The 15,154-nt window shown below is 38.9% G+C and overlaps 1 protein-coding gene across 20 annotated transcripts in view; it reads left to right on the top strand.

The window, feature by feature from the left end:
• The window catches only part of FHIT (fragile histidine triad diadenosine triphosphatase), a 1,512,191-nt gene that overhangs the window by 601,673 nt on the left and 895,364 nt on the right, over positions 1-15,154 (top strand). For 16 of the 20 annotated variants that reach the window (XM_061128197.1, XM_061128194.1, XM_061128188.1 and 13 more), the window contains one exon: positions 4,301-4,394. The exons of 3 other annotated variants lie outside the window; for them this stretch is intronic. The gene's annotated coding sequence lies outside the window, so the exon portion shown is untranslated. Of the gene's footprint in view, positions 1-3,134; positions 3,261-4,300; positions 4,395-15,154 lie in introns of those variants that run through there. One more of the 20 variants, XM_061128196.1, reaches the window with a different exon arrangement.

The following is a 15,154-nucleotide window of genomic DNA, read 5'->3' on the forward strand; positions in this document are numbered from 1 at the left end:
GATTTTCTTATTTATTTATTCTATTATTTTGTAAAAATATGTTAACTGATTTCATTACTTTTAAACATACTTATTTTATTATTTTTAAAAAATGTTTATTTATTTATTTAGGCTGTGCTGGATCTTAGTTGTCACAGTGGGTTTTCCTTTGTGTCACGTGGGATCGGCGAGGACTTTAGTTTTTGGCACACAAGCTCTGGAGCTCGCAGGCTCAGTAGCTGTAGTTCCGAGGCTTGGTTGGTCCCCCTTACATAGGATCTTGGTTCACTGACCGGGTGTGAATCCTAGTTGGATTCTTAACCACTGGACCACCAGGGAAGTCCCTGATTTTCTTTTGTAAGTTTGTATCTTTTTTCCCTAAATTGTCATATTTCCATGGTGTCATGTTTTCTGCTATTTTGCTTGCTCGTCTTACTTTCTTTCTTTTTTTTCATTTATTTTTATTAGTTGGAGGCTAATTACTTTACAATATTGTAGTGGTTTTTGTCATACATTGACATGAATCAGCCTCATCTTATTTTCTGTGCTGTCCTTTCTTGGCATGTTAGATTTCTGGTGATCTGTAGTTATATGTAAAAGAATAAGGTAATATAAGGGCTGTTTGCTAACCCTCAGAAGGTAGATGGGTCTTGTAAATGGCATGCTTAAAGGGTCAAAGTTTGGAGTGTGTGCTTGGGGGTGGGGTGGGGAGGATCTTGACTTGCCAGAGGCAGGTTTTAGCACCCATGATAATGGTCTAACTTCTGCCCAGACAAATTTTTACTGCCTTGAACCTAGTGGTGGCTTTAGGTCAACCCACCTGGAGAGCCAGGAGGGCGGGAATTCTACGTTATGTATACTGACTTGTAACTTGTAACCCTCTTTCCAGCTCTTCCACTCTTTGGTTTACTCACTAATTCTGAGAATTGAGTTTTTCTGGGGTAGTGTCAGGCGGTATGCTCTCTCCTTTGCTGAAACCCCTTTTTAGGTTGTGGTTTCCTTTGCTGTGGCTTCTAAGTCAACAGACTTTTATTGAAATCACTCACCTTCTAACGGCTTCTTCCCATTCTCTTTGTGGTTATGGGTTAACACTTATGGGCTCCTTTAGTATCATTTAGAAGTAACTTCGGGTGAGAAAGGAGGTAAAATGGGTTTTCTTAGTCCACCAGTGTGAACCAGAGCACGTTCTTTTAAAAAAGAGAGTGTGATTTTTCATAAGCCACATCCTCCAGCTTTTCATTTTATTTTCAACAGTTTGTTAATCTGACACTTGATCAGCAGTCACAGAAAGTTGCACAAACATATCACTTACTAAATGGAGCCCATAGAACATATACTTATGGGGGAAAAAAAGCGTTCTGCTATTTTCTCTATGTCTCTTAACTGATTTTGCAAGGAGTTTTGTTTTGTTAGGCTTTAGTGAATTCAGAAAGGCTACTATCTTGCTTAAAAGTTGTATTTTATTTTATTTATTAAAGAAAACATAATTGGATGTCTTCAATAAAAATGTTTCCCTTCTTACTCAATAGATAAATGGGCAAAGACCTCAAGAGTAGATGTTCCAAATGAGAAACACAATTTGTAACAAATATATGATGCTGTTCAATGACAGAGTCAAATTAAAATAGGGTAAGATGAACAAAGGTTTAAAAATATGATAATTACTGGGAAAGCACGATAAGATGAATACTTTTATATACCTTTGGTACAAACAAGAAAATCTGGTACCAACTTTCAAATGTTTATAATACTTTAAAATGTTTATAATACTTAAGCTACTGGTTCCCCACTTTAGGAATTAAAATTAAGAAAATAATCAAGGATTAAGATGGAGGTTTATTTTTCAAATGCTCATTACAACATTATCAGTTCAGTTCAGTTGCTCAGTTGTGTCCGATTCTTTGTGACCCCATGAACTGCAGCACGCCAGGCCTCCCTGTCCATCACCAACTCCAGCAGTCCACCCAAACCCATGTCCATTGAGTCGATGATGCCATCCAACCATCTCATTTTCTGTCGTCCCCTTCTCCTCCTGCCCTCAATAGCAAAACCCTAAATTACATAACATACAGAAAAAAATATAAAAAATATAAAAATATAAAAAATATAAAAATATAAAAAAAATATAAAATCTATACCATGGAATACAGTCCATACATTAAAAGGATGTTTACAAATAGCTGTTAACTATTTAAATGCTTAGATGTAATTTAGATGAAAAGGAAATCTAGAAATGACATATATATTAATATATATATTAATGACATATTATATATATATTAATGACATATACATTAATGACATATATATTAATGACATATATATCAACCATTTGAAAAGAAAGAAAAAACAAGAAGGAACTATGCTGAAATTTTAACTGTGGTTGTCTTTTGTTGGTAGAATAGTGTGATATATTTTCTTTCTCTACTCATTAAATATTTTGTTGTATTTTCCAGGTATTTTATACTGAATATGCTTGGGTTTGAGAGGAGAAAAAGGAAAAACACTTTAAATCATGCATGTCTGAAAGTAAACCTTTTAAAAATGCCACCAAATGACCCATATGGCTTCTCCATGTGAACTCTTTACCTTTTTCTATCACAGAATCGAGAGTGGATTCTATAAAGCAGTGTATGAAGTGTTTTCCATTATTGAAACTATCTCTCAGATGTATCTGGAAAAGCTAGCTGGTATATTATGTTAGGTTTGCTGCTTTTCTCTCTGTTTCTCTATCTCACAAAGTCTGATTTATGTCAACATTAGCTACAGAAATATTCAGATTCTCTAGAAAGGGGAAACACAGTTGTATCTTTGACTGGAATTAGAGATGAAGTGATAAACAGTAGACTGTGAGGCCGACCCTCAGCTTTAGTCCTGACTGACTCACTTGGTGACTGTTCTGAGTTTTCTCTTGTGAAAAATGAGAGCATTGCATCGGATGGTCTCAAACGTCCTTATAATTCTTCTGCTATGAGTTTGCAAATATCTTACCCTGGCATAGAGCAGATGAAACTGAAATACAGAAATGACTCAGTGAGAAGCATGCGTTCTACTGGTATGTTACTTTGCTATTTTCTGTGCTTTAAAAAGAGCACTTTGGCTTTGTGAAGTAGTAGATTTACATGTCCATTTGTAAGATGAGAAAAACAGAGACACTAATAAGCCTGGTGTAAAAGGCACAATTGCCGAGATTTCTAGCTGTATTTTGGGTCTTGGAGGGACATCCTTTGCTCTCAGAAGCATAGTACGGACTGGGGTATTTTTACCCACAGAATACAAAGGTAAGGTGGACAGATGATTTGTTTTGGTGCATTTGTTTCCCCTCCTCAATAATATGTATAGTCAGTGGAATTTTGTGTAAAAACAGAAATCTTTTTTGGGACTGGTGCTAGTGCTTTGTTCAGGGAAAGCCTCGTGGGCCACATGGGCTTTTGCCTTTTCTATATATTGCTACTCTTCCTCTTGTCCTCTTTATTAAAAAAAAAAAATCCAAAATAGAAACTGCTATAGTAGTTTTTTTTTCAGATTATGAAAGGAATACCTGCCATTTTTATAAAATTAAAATTAAAAAATCCAACACCACAGGAGAAGTTTTTTGAAAAATAAATATGATTTAGCATTCCACCACACAGTAACGACCTTAACTAATATGTGAAGGTATTTTCTCTCAGACTGTCTGCTTCACTTGTGCGCACATATACAACATTCAAAATCAACATAGCCAGTAACACTCTTTTGTAATGTTATCTTACAGTGTGCTGTGTCCTTAGAATTTTACATCATCATCTGCATTTCCAGCATAGTATTGCCCTGTAGGGTGAAATGCTTAAATTTACGTACATCATTAAATTGTCTAAATTTACTTAAATAATTCCCCTTGATGCATTTTTAGCCTGCTTCCAACTTCTTAGAAGCAACACTGCAATGAGGAACATTGTATGTATGTGTGTGCAACCTGGTTCAATTGTTTCTCAAGCAGAATTTCATGGAGATGGAATTTCAGTGTCAGAATGTGTGATATCATGGGTGGGCACGTAGGATATATGAACAGGCACCTGCGGTGCTGAACCATCCTCCTTGAAGGCTGTTCCTACTGATGCTTCCACCTCCATCACCGCAGCTTTATTCCACTGCCCTTTGCTCTCCACACAGTGTTCCTTCAGATGTTTTCAGTAGAAGAGAAGGCCAGCAAACCCCCCTGAGAGGGGACCCTCTGGGTTTCATGCAAGTGTGACCTCAGTCAGGCAGGCCTGGTTCTGCTATGCTCTTAGCAGGAGTGCAAGCTCTGCCCTTACTATTTCATCTTCCTCTTTATCCCTAGGGAAATTTTTGCTGAACTGGAAAAACAGTAGGAGTGTTTTGCCTTCACTCCATCACCGAATAGCAGGTGTCCAGGTTCTGGTTGCCTGTTACACGTAAGTGCCCCCAATCCTGTTTTTCCTACGTGTGGTTGGTGTTTTGAACATATTCAATGCTCTGTGTTTGTTATCTTTACTCGAGACTCCTACCCTCCCCCAGTCACTATATTCATTACCCTGAGCGTTTCAACCTGGGGCTGTAGACCAGGGTGAAAAAAAAAAACCAACACACAATTGCTCTTAAGCTCAGAAAATTGATTTTCCCGAGTTTAAGTGGGCATCATGAGTTGTTAACCCTGTTAGAAAAATACAAGTTGGATTTATGATCCCCTTACACAGGTAATTGGGCTCTAATTTTAAATTCTGAGCCAATTGATTTACACTATATTGCATTATAACATAGCAAAAGTGCAACTGAGTTCAGGTGATGTATGAATTTGAGCCTCCAATTATGCGATAAATTATTTTTGGTTCTTTAACAAATGATGCCTAGGTTGACATCAACCTGTCATTGTTTCCTCTGTCTCCCCCTACTCTGTAACTTTCTCCTCTTTCTTCTCCTTTCAGCTTTTTTTCTTTCTAACCTTGCAAGGCTCAGGAATGACCTACTTCAGAAATCCAAAACCAGCATATTAAGACTTTAAAAGATAAATCTGTGCCTCATCCCTACTCACAAACTCTTATTAACATTTCATTTCAACCCACAGTTTATTTCTGGTGGGTCACTATTTTTTTTTAAGTCTTTATTGAATTTGTTACAATATTACTTGTGTTTTATGTTTTGGTCTTTTGGCCATGAAGCATGTAGGGTCTTAGCTCCCCAACTAGGGATTGAACCCACACCCCTGTGCATTGAAAGGGCGGAGTCCTAACCACTGGACTGCCAGGGAAGTCCCTCTGATACTTCACTGTTATTGCATTGCTTATGATATTTGCTACAAGCCACCAGTTATATAAGTTGCTTTCTTGGTGTAAGACAGTTTCTCCAGGAGATTTCTTTTGGAATTTCGATACTTGTCCTTTCCACAAGATCCTACTGTTGGTGCTTTTAATAGGCTAGCTTTATCCTTTTCTTTCCCCCCACTTTGTGATAATTTCCCCATTGTATTTATTTTTAGCTGGTTGCATTTTATATATTTCTGCAAGCATATCAAGTTGTTTATAGAAAAAGGGTTGAGTATAAATAAATAACACATGCTGCTGGAGTTAATTACTGGAAGACTTGAGTTATCCAGAAATCAGAGGTACTTAATTGGAATCTGTATCTCAAACTTTGCCTTTCTTTGGCAAGTCCTTGTTATTTTGAGTAGGGGACTAATTTAAATGATGCTTTGAGCATTTGTCAGAGAGATTAAGAGGCAGAAGGAAAGGGCAAAGGAAAAAGCATGGTCGTGGAAGGAACTCTTGACGGGGGCGAGAGATTCATTCCTTCTAGGAGGCTGTAGACAGATCACTTACGGTTTCTCTCACTTCCCTCTGCAAAATCATTTCCTCAGTGTTGAGGCCCTTCCTAATTTAAGGAGTCTATATTTAAAGTTTCTAACTTTGGAGAAAATTCTAGCCCCTGATTCATTATTACTCTTTGTGTTGCTTTTAATTCTCATCCTTCCTAAAAACAAATTAAATTACCTGCTGCAGAGTATCAACATTAAAACACTCAGCTCAATTGGATGGTGACCCTGAAAGAAATATTTTTTGCCTTGTTCTGCAGAAAGTAAAGATACTGGATTCTTTCACATGCCTTTCCACTGGTACAGGGGGGTTTGTTTTCCTGAGTGTTCATGGTTAAAGGGATATTTCTATGGAGGACCACGTAGAGTTATGAAAGAAAGATATGCGGTGGCAGAGGAAAACTGCTGGGAAAATCAGTGTTGCATTAAAATGAAGAGCCCCTGCTGCACCCAGGACCACTTCGTGAGCATATGCAATTCTGGACTATTTGAAACATAAACTAGAGCATCATAATTGCTGTATGATAACACTGAAGTTTTTGCTACTTGTGCTTTGGGTTACTTAGAATATTTTCCTTTTTGGTAAATTGTTTGGAGTAATACAGGGCAGAAAGTGTTCTGATTTAAATCAAGGCCAAGTGAAGGTAGTGAAACAGTTATCTTATGTGTTTTTCCCCAATCTTTACCCTCCAGCTTTCATTACTCTGAGTAATTAAATAATTTCACCCTCCTCCTTCTCAGACCATTGGTGAGGTTTTTTCCTTTCAAAAATCTGAATATTTTTTGTGATTTCACATTTGCTGACTCCCTCTAGGTTAAAGAAATTTCCTCTCCTAAAACATAATCAAATTCTACTTTTTATAAAATCCTCTTAGAGAATCTTTTAAAATGTACTTTTTGGCTCATTAATCTAGTTGTTATAGATCTTTGAGCATATATGGAAGGAAAAACTCTTAAAAGGAATTGAGTCTGGAAGTACCTTATGTTTTATTGTGAATAGATCTAAAGTTTATTTTTCAGCAGCCCCAGATAAAAGGATGATGGTTAGACATCTGACTTAACTGTATACTAGAGAATTATTATTTTTAAACTTAGGCAGTTTACAGAATGCTTTCAGATGGACATGGACAAACTAGATTTAATATCACATTTTCACTTTGTGATTTATATATATATATATATATATATATATATATAATTTTTTTACATTGTTTTCCCACATTATTTTTCACCTTAGGATATAAGAACTAGGACTTCACTAGATTTTTCTGGTAATTGCATGTTCTCTTAGCTGCAAATACTGTTAAGTAGCTTTTTAGACTATAACTCTGAGCTGGTTGTTTAAAAATAATTAAAAATCATTCTATTAAAAATTTGATCCAAATTTGGTAAAGTTCTTTCTGACCATCTGGGCTTTTGTAAAAGTTGTAAAATGTAAAGAAAGTGAAGCCACTCAGTTGTGTCCGACTCTTTGCGATCCCATGGACGGTAGCCTACTGGGGGTCCTCCACCCATGGGATTTTCCAGGCAAGAGTACTGGCGTGGGTTGCCATTTCCTCCTCCAGAGGATCTTCCCAACCCCGGGATCAAACCCAAGTCTCCCTCTTTGCCGGCAGACACTCTACCATCTGAGCCACCAGGGAAACCCTGGGCACTCACTATCAGGGATGTCACCGACAGCTAGTAATTTGAGAGTAATTTAATGTATAAGGAATATTTTGCAATGTTAGTTTAAGTCTGCATATTTCAAATAGATTTTTTTCTAATCTGAGAATGTATGAAATGGAAAATTCTCAAGGTATGCTTTTGGTTATAAAATCTTTCGTAATGGTGGTGATCACACAAATCAGCAGTGATCAGTGAGAGCTGATGATTACTATTGAATTAGGGAGTGCTAGGGCTATGGATGGAAGTTCCTGACATTGTACAGGAGACAGGGATTAAGACCATCCCCAAGGAAAAGAAATGCAAAAAAGTAAAATGGCTGTCTGAGGAGGTCTTACAAATAGCTGTGAAAAGAAGAGACGTGAAAAACAAAGGAGAAAAGGAAAGATATTCCCACTGAATGCAGAGTTCCAAAGAATAGCAAGGAGAGGTAAGAAAGCCTTCCTCAGTGATCAGTGCAAAGAAATAGAGGAAAACAACAGAATGGGAAAGACTAGAGATCTCTTCAAGAAAATTAGAGGTACATTTCATGCAAAGAATGATTCGATAAAGGACAGAAATGGTATGGACCTAACAGAAGCAGAAGATATTAAGAAGAGGTGGCAAGAATACACAGAAGAACTATACAAAAAAGATCTTCACGACCCAGATAATCACGATGGTGTGATCACTCACCTAGAGCCAGACATCCTGGAATGCAAAGTCAAGTGGTCCTTAGAAAGCATTACTACGAACAAAGCTAGTGGAGGTGATGGAATTCCAGTTGAGCTATTTCAAATCCTGAAAGATGATGCTGTGAAAGTGCTGTACTCAATATGCCAGCAAATTTGGAAAACTCAGCAGTGGCCACAGGACTGGAAAAGGTCAGTTTTCATTCCAGTCCCAAAAAAAGGCAATCCAAAATGCTCAAACCAGTACACAATTGCACTCATCTCACACACTAGTAAAATAATGCTCAAAATTCTCCTAACCAGACTTCAGCAATACGTGAACCGTGAACTTCCAGATGTTCAAGCTGGTTTTAGAAAAGGCAGAGGTGAACCAGAGATCAAATTGCCAACATCCACTGGATCATCGAAAAATCAAGAGAGTTCCAGAAAAACATCTATTTCTGCTTTTTTGACTATGCCAAAGCCTTTGACTGTGTGGATCACAATAACTGTGGAAAATTCTGTAAGAGATGGGAATACCAGACCACCTGACCCGCCTCTTGAGAAACCTGTATAGAGGTCAGGAAGCAACAGTTAGAACTGGACACGGACATACAGACTGGTTCCAAATAGGAAAAGGAGTACGTCAAGGCTCTATATTGTCACCCTGCTTATTTAACTTATATGCAGAGTACATCATGACAATCGCTGGGCTGGAAGAAGCACAAGCTGGAATCAAGATTGCTGGGAGAAATATAAATAACCTCAGATATGCAGATGACACTACCCTTATGGCAGAAAGTGAAGTGGAACTAAAGAGCCTCTTGATGAAAGTGAAAGAGGAGAGTGAAAAAGTTGGCTTGAAGCTCAACATTCAGAAAACTAAGATCATGGCATCTGGTCCCATCACTTCATGGGAAATAGATGGGGAAACAGTGTCAGACTTTATTTTTTGGGGGCTCCAAAATCACTGCAGATGATGATTGCAGCCATGAAGTTGAAAGACAGTTACTTCTTGGAAGAAAAGTTATGACCAACCCAGATAGCATATTAAAAAGCAGAGACATTAGTTTGCCAACAAATGTCCGTCTAGACAAGGCTATGCTTTTTCTAGTGGTCATGTATGGATGTGAGAGTTGGACTGTGAAGAAAGCTGAGCACTGAAGAATTGATGCTTTTGAACTGTGGTGTTGGAGAAGACTCTTGAGAGTCCCTTGTACTGCAAGGAGATCCAAGCAGTCCATCCTAAAGGAGATCAGTCCTGGGTGTTCATTGGAAGGACTGATGCTGAAGCTGAAACTCCAAAACTTTGGCCACGTCATGCGAAGAGTTAACTCATTGGAAAAGACCCTGATGCTGGGAGGGATTGGGGGCAAGAGGAGAAGGGGATGACAGAGGATGAGATGGCTGGATGGCATCACCGACTTGATGGACATGAGTTTGAGTAAACTCCGGGAGTTGGTGATGGACAGGGACGCCTGGTGTGCTGCAATTCACGGGGTCGCAAAGAGTCAGACATGACTGAGCAAGTGAACTGAACTGAACTGAGGGCTCTTATATCACCCTTAACTGGTTGAAATTGTTACTATGTATTTGATATAAAATGTCATATACACATATGTATGTATGGGCAGGTAGGGAACTGGCTGTTCGAATGGGTCTCTTCTTGTCTCAGTTTCCACTGAGGCACCTGTAAACTAGCTATTGAAAGACCAGCTCTTGCATATGTAGACTGTCTGGAGCCTGCCCCCTGGCTTTTGAATATTTGAGTCAAGAGGAGATTAGAGACAAAGTTTCTTTGGAGAGACCCAGGGTCATGCAATGAATTGTCACCACCTTTTGGGAGAAACAGTAGTGAGTACTGTCTTGTAATGTCAAGGTCAGAGGAGGTCATCAAGAGGACTAATCAGAGAGCTCCGAATTGTACTTCTTGCATTTGGAGGACCCGGAGGCCCAATGTCTGAATCAAGCCTGAGGAATTTAGATTGGGCCACACACTGGGGTCTAACTCACCCTAGGAAATCTGAAACGCAAGGCAAAGACAGGTTGGCCAATTGTGTGGGAACTCGCCTGCTTTCCCAATTTTTGTTCAGGGCATGAGATATGAGTTTCCTAGGGACCAGATATGTACTCTGCAGAGGAGAGAGACAAGGAGGAATCATTTTGAGTCTAGTTCATTATGTAACAGAAGGCTAGGATACTGATAGGTATCCTGACAGGTATAGTGATAGGATAGGTCCAAGGCAGATTCCTCCATGGGAAGAGGGTCACAAACAACAACCTAGAACCTCTGGGAAACCTTTACAGAGTCCCTCAGTCCCTCAGGAGAGTTCAACATGAGCTCTCATTATCTGCCAGATATAGACATGACTCCTGGATACATACCCAGACAGCAGAGACCCAGAGAGAGCAAAGCCAGCTTGTAACAGAAGCTGCACGAGGAAGAGCTCTCCTCTCCTCTAAGTCCTTCAACCTTGGGAGAGTCTGAATAATACACAGTGAAGTGAGGGAACAGCAAGGGGGATGTGGCGGAGAAGGAGAAAAACCCCATGGTCATCACCCCACTGCAGGTTTTCAGTGTGAAGCAGAGCCAGGCTGGGATGGGGAGAGACAGGGGCAAGGATAGCAGTTTGACTAGTACATGGTTTTGAAGCTTCCACTTTCTGTATTCACACTGTATTTGGAACCCAACATTATTCTAGAACTGGGCATTACTTGGGAAAGTTAGTGGGAAAATATGGTCACGTATGTGTGTGTGTGTGTGTGTGTGTGTGTATATATATATATATATAATATATATATATATACATATTTTCTTTAAAAAAAAAAAAAAACCTGACTGCAAGGTTATGTGTGCATAGCATGTACATGGAAAGAAGAATACAAGTAGCTTGGTTTCATCAAAACACATTTTTGCATTTGTGATCCTAGATCTAGGATTTACTTGGTACAGTCAGGGGGTTTTGCCAAGTGTTTGCCACATTATTATTCATTTAACAAATAAATCATATCTTCTGGTGTATTTTATCTTGGGTAACTTAGAAACAATGTGTAAACTTCCAAATCTTTCTTTGTGTGAAAATTTTCCAAATACAAGGAGAACTTAGGGTTAGTTTTAAATGTTTTAAAATCACTATTATGCAACATTCATCTGTCCACATGTGTAAGTAAGCATTGGAGTCAAGTTAATCAAGGTTTAAGTTACTGCTCCATGATTTATTAGATGATTAACCTTGGGAAATCTTGGTATTTCAAGTCCAGTTTCTTAATTTATAATGTTTACCAAATTTTGCTGCAGAGATTGCCAGAACTTATTCAAATGCAGTGTCAGAACTTGGAGAGGCTGGGTGGCATTCTATGTTCATCACCCCTGGTAAGCCAAGAGCAGCTCTTTTTCATTGTGCCTGATACTGAACTCTACTTAACATTTCATTTATAGTAAAGGTTTCATGTCTGAAGATGAAGTTTTTGAACAGTGTCTTCCTGCTTCTTGGATTGTCAAGATTAAAATGAGATAGATCAGGAAGAGAAGGCAGAATGACAACTGCTAAAAGCTTGGAAACAAATCCCAGCTCTGGCTGTGTAGCCTTCAACAAATTACTTAATCTCTTTGTGTCTGGGCAAAGTACCTTATCACATGAGATCACGTATAGAGCATTAGAGTAGCACCCCCTCTAGAATTCTTGGGCTTCCCTTGTGGCTCAACTGGTAAAGAATCTGCCTGCAATGTGGGAGACCTGGGTTTGATCCCTGGGTTGGGAGGAAGATCCTCTGGAGAAGGGAAAGGCTACCCACTCCAGTATTCTGGCCTGGAGAATTTCATGGACTGTATAGCCCATGGGGTTGCAAAGAGTCAGACACCACTGAGTGACTTTCACTTCCCTGACATAAAACTTACTAAGCTTTGTCATTGTTACGTAAAACTCCTTGCGAAGCAGCTACCACATAATGTGTTCAACAAATGTCAGCTTCCTTTTCTACTCTCTTGTCATTCATTCACTGCACCCTTTCTGAGTAAGTCTAAGTGCAGTTCGCTCAGCTAAACTTTATGGGGATTCAGAGATAAATAAGGTACCAGACAGGATACATGAGTATATAGCTCCTGACACATGTGACAAATAGATTTTGAATTGGATATAAAACAAAATGGAAATTTGACTGATTTTATTAGTCATAAAAGAGGCACTTAAGCATTGAAATCCTAGAAGAATTTATTGCTTACCATTAGAATCAAAGTTTTAAGACCTTTTTTAAAACTGGGCTTGAGTTCCAATAAAACCTCACTTATCCAGAATATACCCACTCATTCTAGATTAATTGAGAATTCTAAAGTCCTTTGGGTTTCAGCTCCTCTTGAAAACCTTTAAAGAATTGTGTGGTTAACTTCCTGCATTAGTAAATAGGACCTAGGATGTGTTTTTTTTTTTTTCTTTTCTGAAGTACTTATAAGTAATTTCTTAAAACAGCAGTTATATAAATTACAGTCTATGAAATTAAGTTGGATATATGTGAATCTTAAGCATAATTTAAACATTATTTTTTTTAAAATTTCATTAAATATTATTTTCTTAAACAGGATATAAGAAAAAAGTGGGGTAGAAACTATCAGCTAATTGAAAGTTCCCTGTAATTTAGTTCTGGGGACAAAAAAACCCCTACAGTATTGCATTAAAAGAATAAAACAAAATTCAGACTATTCCTTGAATGGAAGAATGTTCTTTTGTAGTGAAGACTCATTCATTCATCAATAATTGGTGCCTCCCACGAGCCAGATAGTACATGATGGCACATAAAGGCACACACAATCCTTACCACGTGAAACTAACGATTCAGCCAAGTAGACAGAAAGTCATACCAAAGTATGTGAAAGTTCTCCCATGAAGAAAACGTTCTGGGTCTTACTGGAGTGTGCCCTGGGGTTTTTGAGCTCATTAGGGAAGGCAAAGCTTTCCTTGGGAAGTGAGAGTTGAGATGGAAGTAGGCGTTTGCAGGAGAATGGAGAGAAGCATGTTAAGTGTAGAGGACACGTTTGATGCAAAGCCCGCGGTGCGAGGAAACAGCATTGGTGTCACTAACCAAAGCAGTCCCCCACGCCCTGGGAGTAAGGGTAGCAGTGCTAGGAGTTGTCCATGGGAGGGCAGGGCAAGGCCAGTCCTTAAGGGACTAGTTGGCCAGAAGGATTCCATCCTTAGCCTCACAAGGTGCTGCTCCTCCCCATCAGTCCTTGGAGTTGGGTTTCCGCCCATGGTGACTTGACTCTGACTTTTCTTTAATAGAATGATGGTTAAAGGCCCATGGAAAATACAACCAGCTTTCTCTACTTTTCTGTCCATGTAACTTGGAAGTATTTTATGTAGAAGAAAACTTTAATTTACAAGTCAAAGTCTGAGCAGGTGGGGCTACTTAACGGAATGTTCTGTGTATATAACTGTGAAACAATCTTCAATTTCTTGTTCTCAGGCCACCTGTAAAATGCTTAGAAATATTCCCATTTTAACTAAGGATCTGAAGCTGTAGGTCCTGCTGAATTAGAGATTTCATCAAATGGCCATAAGTTCTGTTTGCAGATTTGAAGACCTTATCTACTCCATGGGAGGAATTCTCCATCCTCTGCCTCCTAGTCTGTTAGACAACTTGCCCTTCCCCACTCTTTGACCCAGGAGACTGACCTCGGTAGACTGGATCACCTGGGTTGCCATGACTGCAGTTTCTAGTTTGTTTCAGTCACTGGGAGATCCTGGAAATAGATGAGGTGACAGAAAGAGAGAAGGCAGTAGGAGGGCATTTTCTCCGCAGCCTCCCTTTCCCTCCACATCTCCAGCTCTTGGTGGTGGTTGCAGCCTCACTTATCTCATGAGGCTCTGGTGACACATTGCCTCCCTTTGCTCTTTTAGACTAAGGGAGGTAAAGACCTCATGCTGCAGGTAGATAGTCCCAGGTATCTGAGCATCCTTAACTTGTGACCCTACCTGCACCTCTGAAAGGAGTTCCTATATTTAATTGTCTTCAAAGTTGCAGTCGAATGTGACTTCTGTCTGCTGAGATTCTGACTGATACCATCAGAGTCTGTTTTCTGCTTCCTGTTTTATTCTCCCCCTCCTAATACCTGGGTAGGCTTCTCAGCTGGTGATAACTGGGGACCAGAAGAACAGTGGTGAAATCCCCTGGATAACATGCACTCCCTTTCCTCACTTTGGGCTCAAAATAGACCTGTCTCCGGAGGAAGGAAGGGCACTGTTTGTCATCATATATCTGCCTGGCTGTCATTCAGACCCTAATTGGACTCTCTTAAATTTCATTCTGTTCCTCCTGTCATGTTTCTGGGCCCCTGAGACCTTTCTTGCAATGTGTGTTCTGAAGCAGGACATTTTGATGCAGCCATTTTGATGTGAACATTTTGATCTGCAGAGTGCAAAGAACAGGATTTTGGTCATATGCACGATAGATATCGGCACACATTCTCTGACTCTCTGCCCCATCCCTGAACTTTACCCTCACTTTACATTCTTTTTTTTTTTTACTTTTTTAAAAATAGAAATGACTATATATATATTTTTCCTGAAATACTTTAAAGCAGGGGTCTCCAACCTCTGGGATCTAATGCCTGATGATCTGAAGTAGAGTTGATGTAATAATAAGAGAAATAAAGTACACAATAAATGGAATGCGCTTGAATCATCCTGAAACCATTCCCAAGCCCTTTGTCTGTGCAAAAATTGTCTTTCACGAAACTAGTTTCTGGTGCCAAAAAGGTTAGGGATCATTGCTTTAAAGTGAATCCTATATATCATATAATTTCACCTATAAGTACTCTTTTATGTTTCTTTAACAGATAAGAGCTGTAACTATAGTACACACACAATGAAGTGAATGATGATTCTTTAATATCTAATAAGTAGTTCATGTTCAGTTTTCTTTCATTCTCTATAAATTTTTTACAGTTGAGTTTTTCAGATCACATGCTGTACAGTATTCATACATTGCATTTGGTTATTGTCTGCTAATTTCTAACAGTCCTCTACTTTTTATTTATTGAAGTAACAGAAATACA

The sequence above is a fragment of the Dama dama genome, chromosome 24 (assembly GCF_033118175.1).
Source record: "Dama dama isolate Ldn47 chromosome 24, ASM3311817v1, whole genome shotgun sequence".
NCBI classification, from domain to species: domain Eukaryota; kingdom Metazoa; phylum Chordata; class Mammalia; order Artiodactyla; family Cervidae; genus Dama; species Dama dama.